Raw genomic sequence first — 14929 nt, forward strand, 5'->3', positions numbered from 1 at the left:
CAGATTCTTTTTATTAAATGATCTCTAACTGAAGAGAGAAAGATATGTACAGTGGAGAAATTTATCATCTGCAAAATCTGTTTATGTCTCATGCATTCTGGCTTGAATCTTTTGATTTTTGTTCAACTAGGGAATGATACATTTTCTTTGATATTTCCTAAGATGCCTTCATTACTTTTCTTCTACAATCAATTTCAATAAAATTCAGCTTCCATGTATTCCTTAGTATTTCTCCCTCTGCTTTCTGGGGAGTACAGAAATGCCCCATCTTTTATCAATGAAATAAATCTGAACTTCTCCTAAAGAAGGGCTACTTTGTCCTTGGACACTCTATTCCTGAGGTTTCCAGGCTTTCTTCACATTAGGTTTTCAAACTCTATTGGCCATATTTTCCCAAATTGTGATGCAGAGAAAAATGCCTACAATCTTGGGAAATGAGTCAGGAAGTACGACAGGTTGGCAATGGGATTGCTAAGTGTCTATCTTGGAGGTAATCAGCAGCTGTGAGGTTAAAGAATCCAGTTCACTTCTGCCATAATTACCCTATGATGTACTTATTCATCAACATTTGTCAAATGCCTACTGTATATGTATATTAGACACTATGCTAGGACCAGAGATGTAATTATGAATAAGTTGTGATTCTTGTTCTTCAGTTCAATGTGTACTACAGGAAAAAATACTAGTAGCAAATATTTAGAATTAGTTATGTCAAGTTCTTTATAAAGGTAAAACATGTAGCATCATAGGATGATATGGCAGGACCTTAACTCAGTGGTGGGCAGGTGTAAGGGTGGGGAATGGTACAGCAGAGGCTTCCTGGAGTAAGATATGCTTGAGCTGAAAGATCAGTCAGAGTTGCCTACTGTTCAGAAAATAGAAGAATATTCCAGAAGAAGGAAACAGTATGAGCAAAGCCTGTGTTACTGGGGAGTAATAAATAACTTAGGGCCAGGTGTACAACAGGGAAGGGAGTGGAAGATGAACTGAAGAAGTAAACAAGAGACTGGGTGTTGACAGATTTTACATCGGGCAGGAATCTGTTCTTTTTCATTGGGTTCTTCTAAACTAACTCAGGTGAAAGGGAATTGATAACAGACAGTGGAAGAAAACAGAGTTTTGCAGTCAGGTAGCATGGGTTGGACCTTGGTCCTGCCACTGATTTGTCAGACCTAGAGCAAAATTACTTAGACTCTCCAAGCCTCAAGCTGCTTCAGCAATAAAAAAGAGATAATATCTGCTTTCAAGGATTATCATTAGGACTAAATAATATAATATGTGTAGTCTCCAGCACATTGCACGATGCCATATTAAACTTTAGTAACTATTATAGAATAAATTGCTATAATCAAGAATAATCACACAAAGTCTTGAGTCACATACTTACATGAACATAAACTAGATTCTGGGTTGTCTCTAGTCACCAGGGAGACATTTACCCTGCCTAGACTTGTTTAGATCCTTTTGTTTGGTCTCTTTGCCTCTGTCCCTTTAATGGTAACACATATATTTCACAATTTGGTGCTGTTTCACTGGCCGATAAATGAGTTGTCAGAGTGAACTACTGTCTTCAGATTCATACCCATTTCATTTTTTTCATGCCATGAAGTTTTTAAGCTAACAGAGGCTATACAACTTATCCATGAAAGTTGAAAACAGAGCACAAATTTGGAATGGAAATAAAGGCTAATAAACAAATTGAATATTCATAAGTAGGAGGATGGCTTGATAGAGTGTTATTCCTATGTGTGAAATAGTACACAGCAGCTGAAGGGAATGAGATCACTCTCTGTGGACTAATACAGCTATATTGCCAAGCTCTTTTGTTAAATAAAAAAGAGACTTAATAAAGATATTTTTAGAGTGATCCCATCATTCTTTGTAGAAAAACACATACACATTTATAAACAATATTTTATGCTCTCTAGGACTACAAGTATAATGTATAAATACACAGTAAAACTCAGAGGATACACACTAAAATGATGTGACTATTTATCATGACATGGGAAGGTTTGTCAGGGCAGAGAGAGGTTGTATTCCAAAGAGACATTATCCTTTTTGGAAATATTTTAATTTTTTATGAGTAATACTCACACTGCTTTTGTCATTGAAATGTATTTTCAAGAAAGAAGCAAAGAAAAAGAAAGGGCTTTAAATTTGGATGAAACTGACTTAAATCTTGGTCTCTGCAGCTTGTTAACTTTGTGACTTTTGGGAAGATGTGACTCCTCTCTCACACTTCTTCCTCAATAAAATGAGGATACCCCTGCCTGTATTCCTGTCTTTCTGTTGTAAAAGCTGAAAGTAAAACTTTTTGTACAGCACCAGTACTCCAGGTATTGGTTGCTCCTGTTTCCTATGCTGAGTCCAGCGGCTTTTTCTTTCTTTTTAAAAATTAAGAAACCAAAGTGAGCAGGCCATTTCCTCAAACATACACAGTTGGTTAATGTGAGAGCAACAACTATCACCCAGCTGTCCTATATCACAATGGAGTCAGCATTCTACTACTGGGGCTTTATATTATGATGTGTAATGTGGCCTTCTAGTAATGGTTCCATTGTTTAGATTCCATGTGCAGATTTGTCATGGACAGCATCACATTCTGAGTTTGGGCAATTGTTGAACAAATGAAATCAAGGACTAACCAGCAGGGTATATTGGATAGACTTGCAGGGTTATATCTGATATGATTGTTTTCATGAACTTACTAGTACAAAAGCAAACAGCAGATAAACACTTCCCTTCTTTCCCGATAGAGGAAAACTGTATTTCTTTAAGATTCAGTTTATATGGCTTCCTGGTGGATAGCCTATGGATCTGATCAGTCTCAGGAGCTTTGAACTTGATAGTGTAGTTTCACATGGGCTTCCCTTTTTCTGCTTCTCTCTGCTGGCCCTTGTGCCTGGAACTGAATTCTCTAATAATGTAGAAGAACTGACTGTAGGATTCTAAAGACAAAATTATGCCAATGTATTCATCTTTGGTAGCCTTTCTTCACTTGAGAATCCTTTCTGTGTTTTTAGTTATATCCTAAATGTGTGATTTTAGGAAAGTTATTTAATCTCTCTGAGTAGCATACTTTTTAAGGTATATAATTATGCCCATTTACTGGAGGGATTAGAAGAAAAAAGATCAGCACAGTATTTGGGGTAGTGAATGTTCAATAAATGTTAATTATTATTATTTGTGGTCCTGGGGACTGAATCCAAGGCTTTCCCACTGAGCTACTACCCCAGCCTTTCATACTTATATTTATTTTTGTTTTGAGACAGGGTCTCATAAGTTGCTATACGGGCTTGAATTTGTGGTTCTCTTGCCTCAGCTTCCCAGAGTTCTGGGATTGCAGTTGTGTAACCACTATGCCCTGTTATCATTCTTATTACTATTACTATTACTATTATTATTATTATTATTATTATTATTACAACCTTGTTTTCATCATGGTAGAGTTCTAGAGATGGAAAAGGTTAAGAGTGTTTATTTACAGACTCTTTAAGGAGGTTGAAAGATATATGTGCCTACATGTGATATTGTTACACCATAAATTCACCAGGTTCCATGCCACTATAAAAGAAAATTGGATTCAGAGATGGAGCTACAACTTCCTCAGAAGTTTTTCATGACCATGGTGAAAATAATCATTTTGAACTGAGAGAGGAGAGAAGAACTTGGGAGAAGCCCAAGAGAAGTTTACATTGAATTAGGACCTCTGCGCTGTAACTTTGTCATCTTGTTACAGCAAAGTGGGACAGCTCAGCATTATAGCCAAGAGTTACAGCCAAGTGTTGTGGCTATTTAAAGGTCTCTGGTGGTGAAGAAGTTGAGTAGCACTCAGAGAAATGGAGAGATTCTTTATTATGCCGGCAGACTTAGAGGAGTTGTACTCCAAACTCTGAGCCCTGTATGCAATGCGAGCAACCTGATACAGAGATTTTCAAGGTAGGTGAGTGGGCCCACCTACCGGGCAAGCATGCTCATTGAGGCAGATGGGCACACAACATTTTTGAAACATTAGGTATACACTTTGTGCAGCACAAACAGTTACATTGTTTGAACAGAACTTTTGATATATTGGGCAGGAACATCTGCAGTACAAACGGTTACATTGTTTGGATAGAACATCCTATGGTAAAAGCATGGTGGGGGAGCTGGGCAACAGACAAAGTCTTGCCCTGTCTTGCATTATTTCCTTATCAATCTCATTTCCTTCTCCAAGATCTGGCATAGCCCAGAAAGGTAGGTAAGTCTCCCATTTGAAATGTCTGTCCATTGATTCTGTGCCAGGGGTGGGGGAAGTGAAGGAGAGGGCACGTGTGTGGGAGGTGTTTCTTACCATAGGTGGCCTGCTGCATCTCACATCTTGCCAGTCTCTGACTGAAGAGTTTCAGTGGTGTTGTTTTTGACTTTTACTTGCTCATGAAGAGATTTATGTAGATTTAATTTTCTTCTATCTCTGGCTGCCAAAGCTTTTGGTATTTGTAATATTTGTAGGGGATAAGATCAACTATAATCATTTTTTGTTATTTTTGGGTGTAGGTTTTCACAGTAGCAGGAAGTCAGTGATTTTTAGTTACTAAATCTTGGGCTTTGTTTAACATGTACTTTTTATGTCCAGTTAGAGTGAGTATACTCCTAACATTTCAGAACTTAATATAAAAAGTAAGCCAGGATGAAAAATTACACCATCTAGCAACCAAATCTAGCAATTACGTAATGGATTTCTCAGAAAACATAATCCAACTCCTTCTCCAACGTAATTTTTGTCCTCTGAGTCTGGAACTCTTATTAACTGAAATTTGGTGCTTAATCTTTCTTGTTAATGTAGCAAATGCAAAATGTCCCTCACAAAACGTACAAATGTGCGAAGCAAATGTAGTGTCCTTGATAATTTTTATCTGATGTTCTGTCCCTGAAAATCTCTTTGCCTGCCAGATAACAGAAAATTAAAAACCAATTTTTCACCTAAGTATAGAACCCTAGTCTGGTACAATCACTTAAAAATCTCCTTAGGCAATTCAGTCTCTGGTCAGTTAATTCAGGTCAATGCTAAGTGTTCAGTACTATTTTTTTGCTCCTCTTAAAGATAGTGTCTGGGTGTGGGGAATAAATGGGTACGGTTGGGGGTACTCAAGATGAGGATACTCAATTCTACACATTCATGGCCTCACATGACTGTGGCTGAAATGGTGGCAGAGTAACCCTCATCAGGAACCGAGTGTGGTGCAAGTTTAAAGGCCTGACCAATTTAATAGATCACAACACTACACTATTAGGCAATTCTTAGCCCTAGCTACCCTTCAGGTTAGCTAAATCTTTGTTGGGTTGCATCACAGTTCGACTTCTTCCTCTACCCAGTCCTGCTTCCTCCCAATTTTTGATAAGTATTGCTCCCTTAAAAGCAGTGTGTAATCCAAACTCTGTCCCAGTATTTACTTTCAGAGAAGTCAATTTACAACATTCATCTATTCACTTGCCTTCTGCCACTGCCTTTGTGCCTTCCCTATACATATTGGAAAACCAGCTTTGGGGGGCATTTCCAAAGACCTCTCTCTTTCTATCTCCTTGATCTCTCTCTCTCTCTCTCTCTCTCTCTCTCACACACACACACACACACACACACACACACAATTCCTCATATCCAGAGGACAGGGCTTTTGGCTTCTCTTTAGCTCTTTTTCTCATCTCTATCCGGAACATAGGGTAAAATCATATGTTCTGACTTAACTGAGTCTGTCTCTAAATGTGATGAAGGGAGATGTTAAATACTGGAAATATTTTTCTCAAAGAGCAAGATTTTCATATCTATTATCTTGTTGCATATTCAAAAGGCCTATTTGTGGTTTTTAAAATTTTTAAATTGTACACGTTTGCAGTTCATGTAGCTTACAATCATGTTGGGGAATAGTTACATGTACATATTACAGGATTTTTTTTTTAAATCCCTTTCCCCTTCCCTCTCCCACTCCTTCCTCCTCCAGGTCCTTTATCCTATTTTTTCATTCCTGTTGATACTGTTTGTCTTAGCTCATGTTATAGCATATAATGTTTACATTAATTGAAGTTACTGGGCTCCTATACATGGCATATCTTTATTCTTCTTATTTCCCCTTCCCCTCCTCCTCACCCTTTGCCCTTGTTCCCTTGGACCACTTCCCTATTGCAAGCAATCCATCCCCTTGTACCTTTCTATCCATCCTTTATCAATTTCTTTGTTTGTACTTTGCCTCACTAAAATGAGAGATACCATACGGTATTTAAACTTGTGTGTCTGGTTTATTTCACTCAACATTATATTTTCCAGGTTCATCCATGTTCCTACAAATGTCTCAAATTTGTCATTCTTTGCAGCCAAGTAGTATTCCATTATATAAGATGCCACATTTTCTTTATCCAATTTTCTGATGTTGGGTATAAAGGCTGCCTCCAGGAGTTAGCTATTATGAATTGTGCTGCTATAAACATTGGTATGCATATATTGCTGTAGTATGATGACCTAAGCCCTTTGGGGAAGATTCCTAGAAGGGGGATAACTGGGTCATATGGAATTTCTAATTTCTGTTCTTTGAGAAATCTCCATACTAATTTCCATAATGGTTGTACTAGCTTGCATTCCCACCAGTAATGAAAGAGGGTTCTTTCTTCATCACAGCCATGCCAGCATTTACTATTACTAACATTTCTTAATGATTGCCATTCTTTCTGGAGTAACATAGAATCTTACCATTGTTTTAATTTGCCATTTTTCCAATGGCCAGAGTTGTTGAACATTTTTTCATATATTTGTTGATCATTTATATTTCTTTTTCTGTAAAGTGTCTGTTCATTTTTCTTGTCAAAGGCCCATCTTAAATACCAGAAACTACATTATTCATTCTCTTTTTCTCCATTTCTGTGTGGCAACCTTAACTTCTTTTTTCTAAGCCTCATAGTCCTACCCTCAAGACCACCCACCTTGTATTCTATTTTTAATCAGATGATACCCAACACTTATTGGACATATATGCTACAGACATATTTCTTTTTTTAAAAATTCAATAAATTGTTTATTTGTAATAAATAATATACATATGCTAAACCTAAAACTTTAGACAATCAAAACTACATTAGTAATCCATAAGCATATAAAATGAGACCCATTTTGCAGAGCTGAGTTGAATAACATTACCTATGTTATCATTTATAATCTCATTTATTATTATTACCGGCCGCCGCTGTGCCTCGGTTTGAGGGCGGGAGGCTGGGGGAGGGTAGCGGAGCCAGGTCTGAGGCGGCTGCTGTTGGCGTCACGGAGCGAGCAAGCGTGCAGAGCGGCGAGAGCGGCGTGGGATCTGCCTCTCTGCAAGCGGCCGGAGCGGCGCCCTCCACCGTAGCCCTCACCAAAGTTCAATCCTTTGGTACAGAAGACACCAACAGATCGTCCAATACCACCTCGAGATGAAGTCTCTGAATAGATTATATTCCGCGGGAGTGATATTAAAGACCTCACTGTGAGCCACCAAAATCACAATGTTCTTTGCCTCAGGACCTCAGCTATTGTTCAGTCTTCATTAGGTTCATTTACTTCTTCATTCCAGTCAGTGGGAGTGGGTTCCTATGAACCTTTTGGCAGGATGCCGACATACAGCCAGTTCAGTCTAAGTTCATTGGTTGGGCAACAGTTTAGTGTTGTTGGTGTTGCTGGAAGCTCTTTGACATCCTTTGGAGCAGAGACCTCGAACAGTAGTAACTTATCCCAAAGTAGTGCGGTTGGATCTGCCTGTACACAGGAAACAAGATCTATAAAACAGTTATCTCAAGGTCGTTCAAGCCCTCAGTTAGACCCTTTGAGAAAAAGTCCAACCATGGAGCAAGCAGTACAGACCGCCTCGGGTCAATTACCTGCTCCAGCACCTGTTGGGAGAAGGAGCCCTACATCAAGCTGGCCTTTGCCATCCACCAGCCAAAAAGCATTAAAGAATCAAGAGCACAGGCGAGCTGAAATACACAAAGTTTCAAGGCCAGAAAATGAGCAACTCAGAAATGATAGCAAGAGACAAATAGTTACAGGTGCTCCTTCACCTCCAAGGAGAGGGAGTGGAGGTCATCGAGGTGGCCGGGGAAGGTTTGGTATTTGGTGAGATGGTCCAATGAGATTTGAGAAAGACTTTGACTTCGAAAGTACAAATGCACAATTTAACAAAGAGGAGATTGACAGAGAATTTCACAATAAGCTTAAATTTAAAGAAGATAAACTTGAGAAACCTGTAAATGGTGAAGATAAGGGAGACTCGGGAGTTGATACCCAAAACAGTGGAGGAAATGCTGAAGAAGAACCACTTGGACCTAATTGCTATTATGAAAAAACTAAATCCTTCTTTGATAATGTTTCTTGTGATGATAACAGAGAACGGAGACCAACCTGGGCTGAAGAAAGGCGATTAAATGATGAAAGTTTTGGAAATCCACTTCATCCAAACTGTGGCCATGGAGGGTACAGAGGAGGCAGAGGAGGTCTTGGTTTCCATGGTGGGAGAGGACATGGTGGTGGCAGAGGTGGTACCTTCACTACGCCTCGGGGATTTCGTGGTGGATTCAGAGGAGGCTGTGGAGGAAGAGAGTTTGTAGATTTTGAAGTAGCTTATTTTGTCAATTAATTAGGGTGCTGGATGGTAGAGAATTTTGTCAGTCAACTATGTACACATGGTAAATACTGTTTCTTAGGCAAAGGAAACTTTTTTATATAGGTGTAAAATTCCATTATATTCCATTGCCAAAGAAACATTAAGAACTTTGTATAGCTGTATAAAAAGCAGCTAATTTTTTAAAGAATAAACATTTTAAAGTCAGCAAACATACTGTGTCTTTGCAGAAGTTGATGTGCTGAAGAGCAAAGTTATGAGTGGGTCTCTTTTTTTCCTTAGCTTTCTAGGCTTAAGATTTTTTAATTTCTGTTTTTAATGTTTTGAACATAAATGAAGATTTGATACATTCTTCCAAAAGGGTAAATTATTCATGCTCAGTCTAAGAACTTCATTTTGTAGCAAATGATGTATCACAGGATTTGTTCAAATAATAGATATTTTCAGTATACAAATGTAAATAATCATAGATAAGAATGTACTTTTCAGTATTTTCAAATAAGTAACCCTCCCCCCTTTTTATGACATTGAAACTAGGTATCAATTAACCTGTTCTTCCTGATATACCTGGAATTTTGTTTTGATAATGATTCAGTCCATTAGTTTCAAAAGGATTCAGTGTTCAAAATTATTTTGGCAACCATAAACTGTATCACATCATTAACACTTTCCTTGGGTCTGTGACCCACAAATGACTCAGAATAGAGTTCACTGCTAATTATAAATTACTAATCAGTCTTTGTTATTTTTGTTTTGTTTTTGTTTTTTGGTTCTGGGGATTGAACTTGGGACCTTGTGCTTGTGAGGCAGGCGGCAGAACCACTGAGCTAAATTCCTGGCCCTAGTCTTTTTGATATTTTAGCTATCATGGAAAAAAATCAGCCACTCTTGTGTTTTTATGAAGGCCATGGAATAAAGGTATCGAAAGATTTAAATATTTTTATCAATTTTTATTTTTGTTAACATTACTCTTAAAACATTCAGTAGTGATAAAGGTGTAGAAAACTGCATGGTAGCAGAATTGGAATATTTAAAGATGGTTGACATTTTTAATTTTAATTTTATATCTTTTGTATAGCTCTACAATGAAATGTTTTATAATTTGGTTTCATTACTAAAATCCAGTATTTGGCAGCCATAGTTTAGATAATATTGTTTAGTACTATTTGCTTGCATGTTAACAAGAGAATCTTTGGAGGACCCACAAACCATGATATTGAACACATTTCTGAGGCATTCTGAGCATCACAGCAAGTGCTATGGCAATACTTAAGTAGACTGAGATGTTCCAGGCTGATTTCCAGAAGGAAACTGTAAATAACAGTTCTATGTGCTCTGAAAGAATGAGTTCATGTGTCTTCCCAGCCCTCTGGGTCACTGACTGGGGGCATTTGTTGTCCTAGTAACAACTGGCAGCATGGCATAACTGCAGTGCACCTTAATATTAGCAAGGTTTTAATTCTAAAACAATAAAACTGTTAAATTAAAAAATTATTATTACTACCAATTCTGGTTATTTTCACTATTTCACTGAAGATTCTTAGTAATTATAATAAGTGGCTCATTTTTACCTACATAACATAGCACCAAATGTAAGAACTTCTGAAAGGGGAGAGAAACTAAGGATTGGTGTTTCAGAGTATCTACCTTTTAAATATTAACTCTTTCACACACTTTTCTTCCTCTTTACACAAAAGGTACTAAGTAAGTTACATTTAAAGGTCCTACTTATATTTCTTGCTTTGATATATATTCATAAAATCTATGTTGTCTAAATTTTTAGGCTTATATAGTTACAAATTTAAAATATATACTTTTATGGCTATGACAGCTAATTGAAATAAGTTAGCACAATCATTTGAATTGGTTGTCTGCATACTGGGCAGGGCTTATTTCTTTTCTTTAGCTTCTTTGCACATGGGAAACATGACATAAGATGTCCTGTTTTGCCATGAACAATGCAACCATTTTTAGGTCGACTTTGGCTAATCACACAAGGTTCAGTGGCATTAAGGGGAAAACTAGATTCCACACTTTCTTCTTTCTCTTGTGTTTCTTCCTTCTCCAACTCTTTAACATCTTCCTGGCTGCTATTAATAATGCTACCAGAAGTTGATGGCTGAGAATAGTCCTCACTTTCTTGTGACTGGGAGGCTTGTGTGACTTTATCATTATCTTCATCAATACATGACTCTCTGGAATCATTTGTTGCAGGTTTTTTACCATCAGGCACATCCAAGCCCTCTTTTGCCTGTGTTGAGTTTTCAAATTTGGCTTTCTCAGGGAAAGATTCATTTCATTGCATGAAGTACACTTCCAATAGTCAGCTAAGGAAATTTCAGGATCTTCTTCACATGAATCTGTATCACTTTCCCCTGCCTGATACACAGTAACTCGATATACCTCATCATCTTCACCTGAGAGGTCTTGTCCTTCTTCACTAAGACTATAATCTTCTGAGTCAAGAGATTCAACTTCAAATTCTGCCCTGAATTAATCTGAAACTGAATCCTGATCCAACCAATCACCTGAATGTTCACTTACACCGTCATCCAGATCCAGATTTGATGGAGTCTCTGTCATTTCACGGCTATTACTTCTTTCACAACATATCTCCCTTATTATACACAGAGCCAGGCTTTCATCAAAAGAAAGAGAAACACTATCTGACTTGTGGCGTTTCCTTTGACATTCACCAGACAATTCATCTGAATTTTCTTCTGTCTCACTAATTGCTCTCCTTCTAGATGAGATAGAAAGCCTAGAAACCAAATCTGAAGATGAAGGTTCTTCTTCTTGTAGCTCTTGCCCAGGGTCCTTTTGTTCACTCTCATCTTCAAGGTAACACCTGCTCTCACAAATGTGCCAGAGTCTCACGGTTCCTGCTGATTGACTACTGTCAAGTTTCTGTAGATCATTGTATATATTTTCCTGTGCTCTTTCACAGAGAAGCTTGGTACTCCAAACAAATCTCCTAGAAGATCATTTGAACAATATGCAGTATGTTGTTGATTCTCATCATATAATCATTTAGTCATAATATACTGACCAAGATAAAATATGACCTCTTTCATAGTGTAAGTGCCTTTTTGTGCACCAGCAGACTTTAACAACTTCAAAAGCAATGACTTTGGTCTAACCAGAGTCTCTTGTTCCAAAGCACGAATCTGGGAGGTGCTTACAGCACCATCAGTAGACAGACATGTTGGTATTGCACATTGGCCTGGATCAGTTCAGAAACCTTGCTGTACGCCAGTGATCACAGGTGTCTATCTCCAATTGCCAGTGAACACAGCTCAGACGCACAACTGACCCTCGCTTCATAGCCACACCTGCTCCTCACCGCGCGGCATTTTTGGAGCTCGGAGTGGGGTCAGGGGTCCCCCAGGACATCCCAGTTCCCGTCACCCGGCACGCGGAAGCCCGATGACCTGGGTCTCGGCAACTATTCTCGGGGGCCCAGGCCACTGGGGCGCTCAGACGCAGTCAGGGCAGCGAGGAAGGAGGCTCCTGGGCGCGGGAGCGGCCAGACCTCCGCCGGGAGGGGGTGGGGGTGGAGGCTACCCGTACATTAGGCTTCTCGCTCTATCTTCCAGTCACAGAGCCACAAAGGCCCGTAAACAACAGAGACCCTCGATGAGCGCCCCCTATCGCTCGCGGGAGCGCGCCAGAAGCGGAGGCACATCCGGGAGCTTGGAAGGGCGCGCGACCGACCCTCTATAGACATATTTCTAATCAACCCATACAAGCCTTTACTGGAGACAGGATATGAAAAGGAACTTTATTCATTATTTCCCATGCCTTCTCTTTTCTAACCTAGGAAGCCCAACCCACCAAGTAGCAAGAGAAAATACACTAGATTTTATAGTATAATCCAATAATGTCTCATCTGTGGTTTGATCTCTACCATCTTTCAGGTAAATTTTCAGCCTTTAAGAGTCCTGCTCTTTGTCCCTGCTCCTAAAGAGAAGGAAGGGGAAGATCTACAGGCTTTATTTTAGCTATGAGAAAAGAAAGCATAGTTAGAGTTGTTCCAATATGTAAGGAGACATACCAGCACCTATTAGTGGACCTTGTGTTTTCTACTGCAGGTTTTGGGGGTAAGGGTCCCTACCCTTTGCTCTAATTCTAGACGTCTGCTAGTCTCTGGCCTCCATGTCTGCTGACTTCTCTGCCTGCCTTCAGCTGCCCCTGAGCTTCAGGGAACCAGGAGCATGGCTAAGGCTCATTAATCTGGACTCCCCCACTTATCACATCCATGCACTTGCTCGGAAGCCACGTGAATGTAGTGATTATCCCCAAACCAAGTGTGGCGGATTGGCTAATGGTCAACTTGTAACACCCAGCTGTACTGCATCAGCGTGGTCTGGGCCTGGAGGATCCACCTGAAGACTGTTACCAGTAGCCATAAAAAGAGAACTGGAGGGGAAGATCTTGGCCCGTTGATTTGCTAGGAGAAGCTTGCTGCAGATGGTTTTCCTGATGCTGTTGCGGTCGGAGGAGGAGCTCGGGGCCTCACTATCTCTGGGAATGGCTGCTGTTTCATCAGGGGAGCTCCAACCTTTACCATGAGCATCACTTCCTGCCTCCAATGTGGATCCCTCACGTTGATGGCGCAAATTCTTCATCTGACTGGAGTAGGTTTTCTGGCTTCCACAACTGGCCTTTGGGCTTCCAGGTGCAGAACTTCAATATGAACAAGAATGAGACATTGCCGTGGGCTCTAGACCACTGGCTGGACTTGAGCAGGAGATTGCCTTGGACTCTAAGTCTTTAGCTGGATTTGTGTGGGAAATTGCTGGGATCCAGGCCCTCAGCTGAATCCTCTGGGCTTCTAGTGTGCAGTTACTCACTTTGCACTCCTTTGCATTTGACTCTTTGGGTAATTATCATAAAATAATCTTATAAGTTATGTGTCCTGTATTTAATGTATTCCCTTGCCAAATCCTTCTGACTACAACACCAAGCTTCTCTCAAACGTCTACAGCCTGCTTATGTCATGCCCAAGCCAGGGAAGCTGGCCATCAGTCTTGATGTTCTGGTTGTTTCCTGTCTGAGTGTTTCTTAAAGTGGTTTCTTCCTACCTGCTTCTTAGAGGTACTTTCTAGTGCTCCCAATGCTGTGGAAAAGGGGCTGCTAAGGGCTCTAATATCTGACTTCATAAAATTCCCTTGGCTTTGCTTCTTCTCTGACCCCTGCTTCCTTTATATTGCATCTTCATCTTAGCCTAAGAAGAAAGCCAGAAGAGACGTCAAGGCATGTCTTCCCTACTCAAAGGGCGAAATGTATATTTTAGACATTCAAACCGAATTGTATACAAATGAAGCTGAAAGAAAATTTTAAAATAATTTTTCTTAGAAAAACTTGGTTTTTGAGGTTATTGTCTTACTTCAATTTCTAACAAAAAAATAAGCAGGGATATCCCTATTCTAACAGGTATCTGTCCTTCTCCTAAAAGCACTTGAACCTTCTTCTTTATGGAGTAAGAAGTTTCCACGTGAGAAGATTCCTAAGACATGGAGATACCTGAATATAACTCAAAAGAATGTTTGATCTGCTTTGTAGTAATAACAAATTTAATAGCTGTTACCTCTGCTCTAGTGATTGTCATTGATTTTTAATTATCATAAACTCTATGGGAAAAATATTATTACTCCCATTTTGGAAAGACTAAAGAAGACTCAAGAGGTCTGAACAACTTACCTAAGGCATGTAATTAATAAGAAGTGGTGCCAAAATTCAAATTCAGGTTTATCTGACTCCAGATCCCTTGCTCTAATCACCATAATTCCTCCAGCCGAAAACTACTGACTACAAAACATAATTCGAGCCACACAGAACTCTCCTTTGGTGGTTAACTTTTCTGTTCAGTGAGAAACGGCTGGGCAGAGCATTTGAGAACCAGGCTTTGAAGTTAGGCTGTGTCCTCTGTTTCATCTTTGTAAAATAGAGATAATAATGCCAGCAGTTCACAAGACTGTTGTAAGGTTGAAGCGAATTAGACAGAATCAGAATTTGGCACATAGAGGGTTGCAGTAACTGTTAGGAAGTTCTCAGAAATGGTTTGCAATTTTTGACATTCATGAATATTTAAGTTGTATTCTGTTGTTTTCTTTTTCTCCCTTTATTTCCTAGAAATTAGCCTCTAGTCGCTGTAGGAAGGAAAATCCTGCTGTGAATGTTTAGGCAGAATTGAAGCTTTGAGTATGTCACACTGTCAGAAATGTCATTGCTTGTTTCAATCTGTTGTTTTTGCTGTATGCTAGAAGAAGCAATTGCTTCAATGAAACATTTCCATGACTTGTTGT

At 39.3% G+C, this 14929-nt stretch overlaps 2 pseudogenes; one reads left to right on the plus strand and one right to left on the minus strand.

The window, feature by feature from the left end:
• The first annotated feature begins 7551 nt into the window (after positions 1-7551).
• Positions 7552-8879, plus strand: LOC110349113 (protein LSM14 homolog A pseudogene; annotated as a pseudogene).
• A 1553-nt stretch (positions 8880-10432) lies between these two features.
• LOC101725131 (E3 ubiquitin-protein ligase Mdm2 pseudogene) lies at positions 10433-11840 on the minus strand (annotated as a pseudogene).
• Between the last annotated feature and the right edge of the window lie 3089 nt (positions 11841-14929).

The sequence above is a fragment of the Heterocephalus glaber genome, unplaced genomic scaffold (assembly GCF_053883595.1).
Source record: "Heterocephalus glaber isolate CG9 unplaced genomic scaffold, H.glaber_assembly_v1.0 deba00001571, whole genome shotgun sequence".
Taxonomy (NCBI): domain Eukaryota; kingdom Metazoa; phylum Chordata; class Mammalia; order Rodentia; family Bathyergidae; genus Heterocephalus; species Heterocephalus glaber.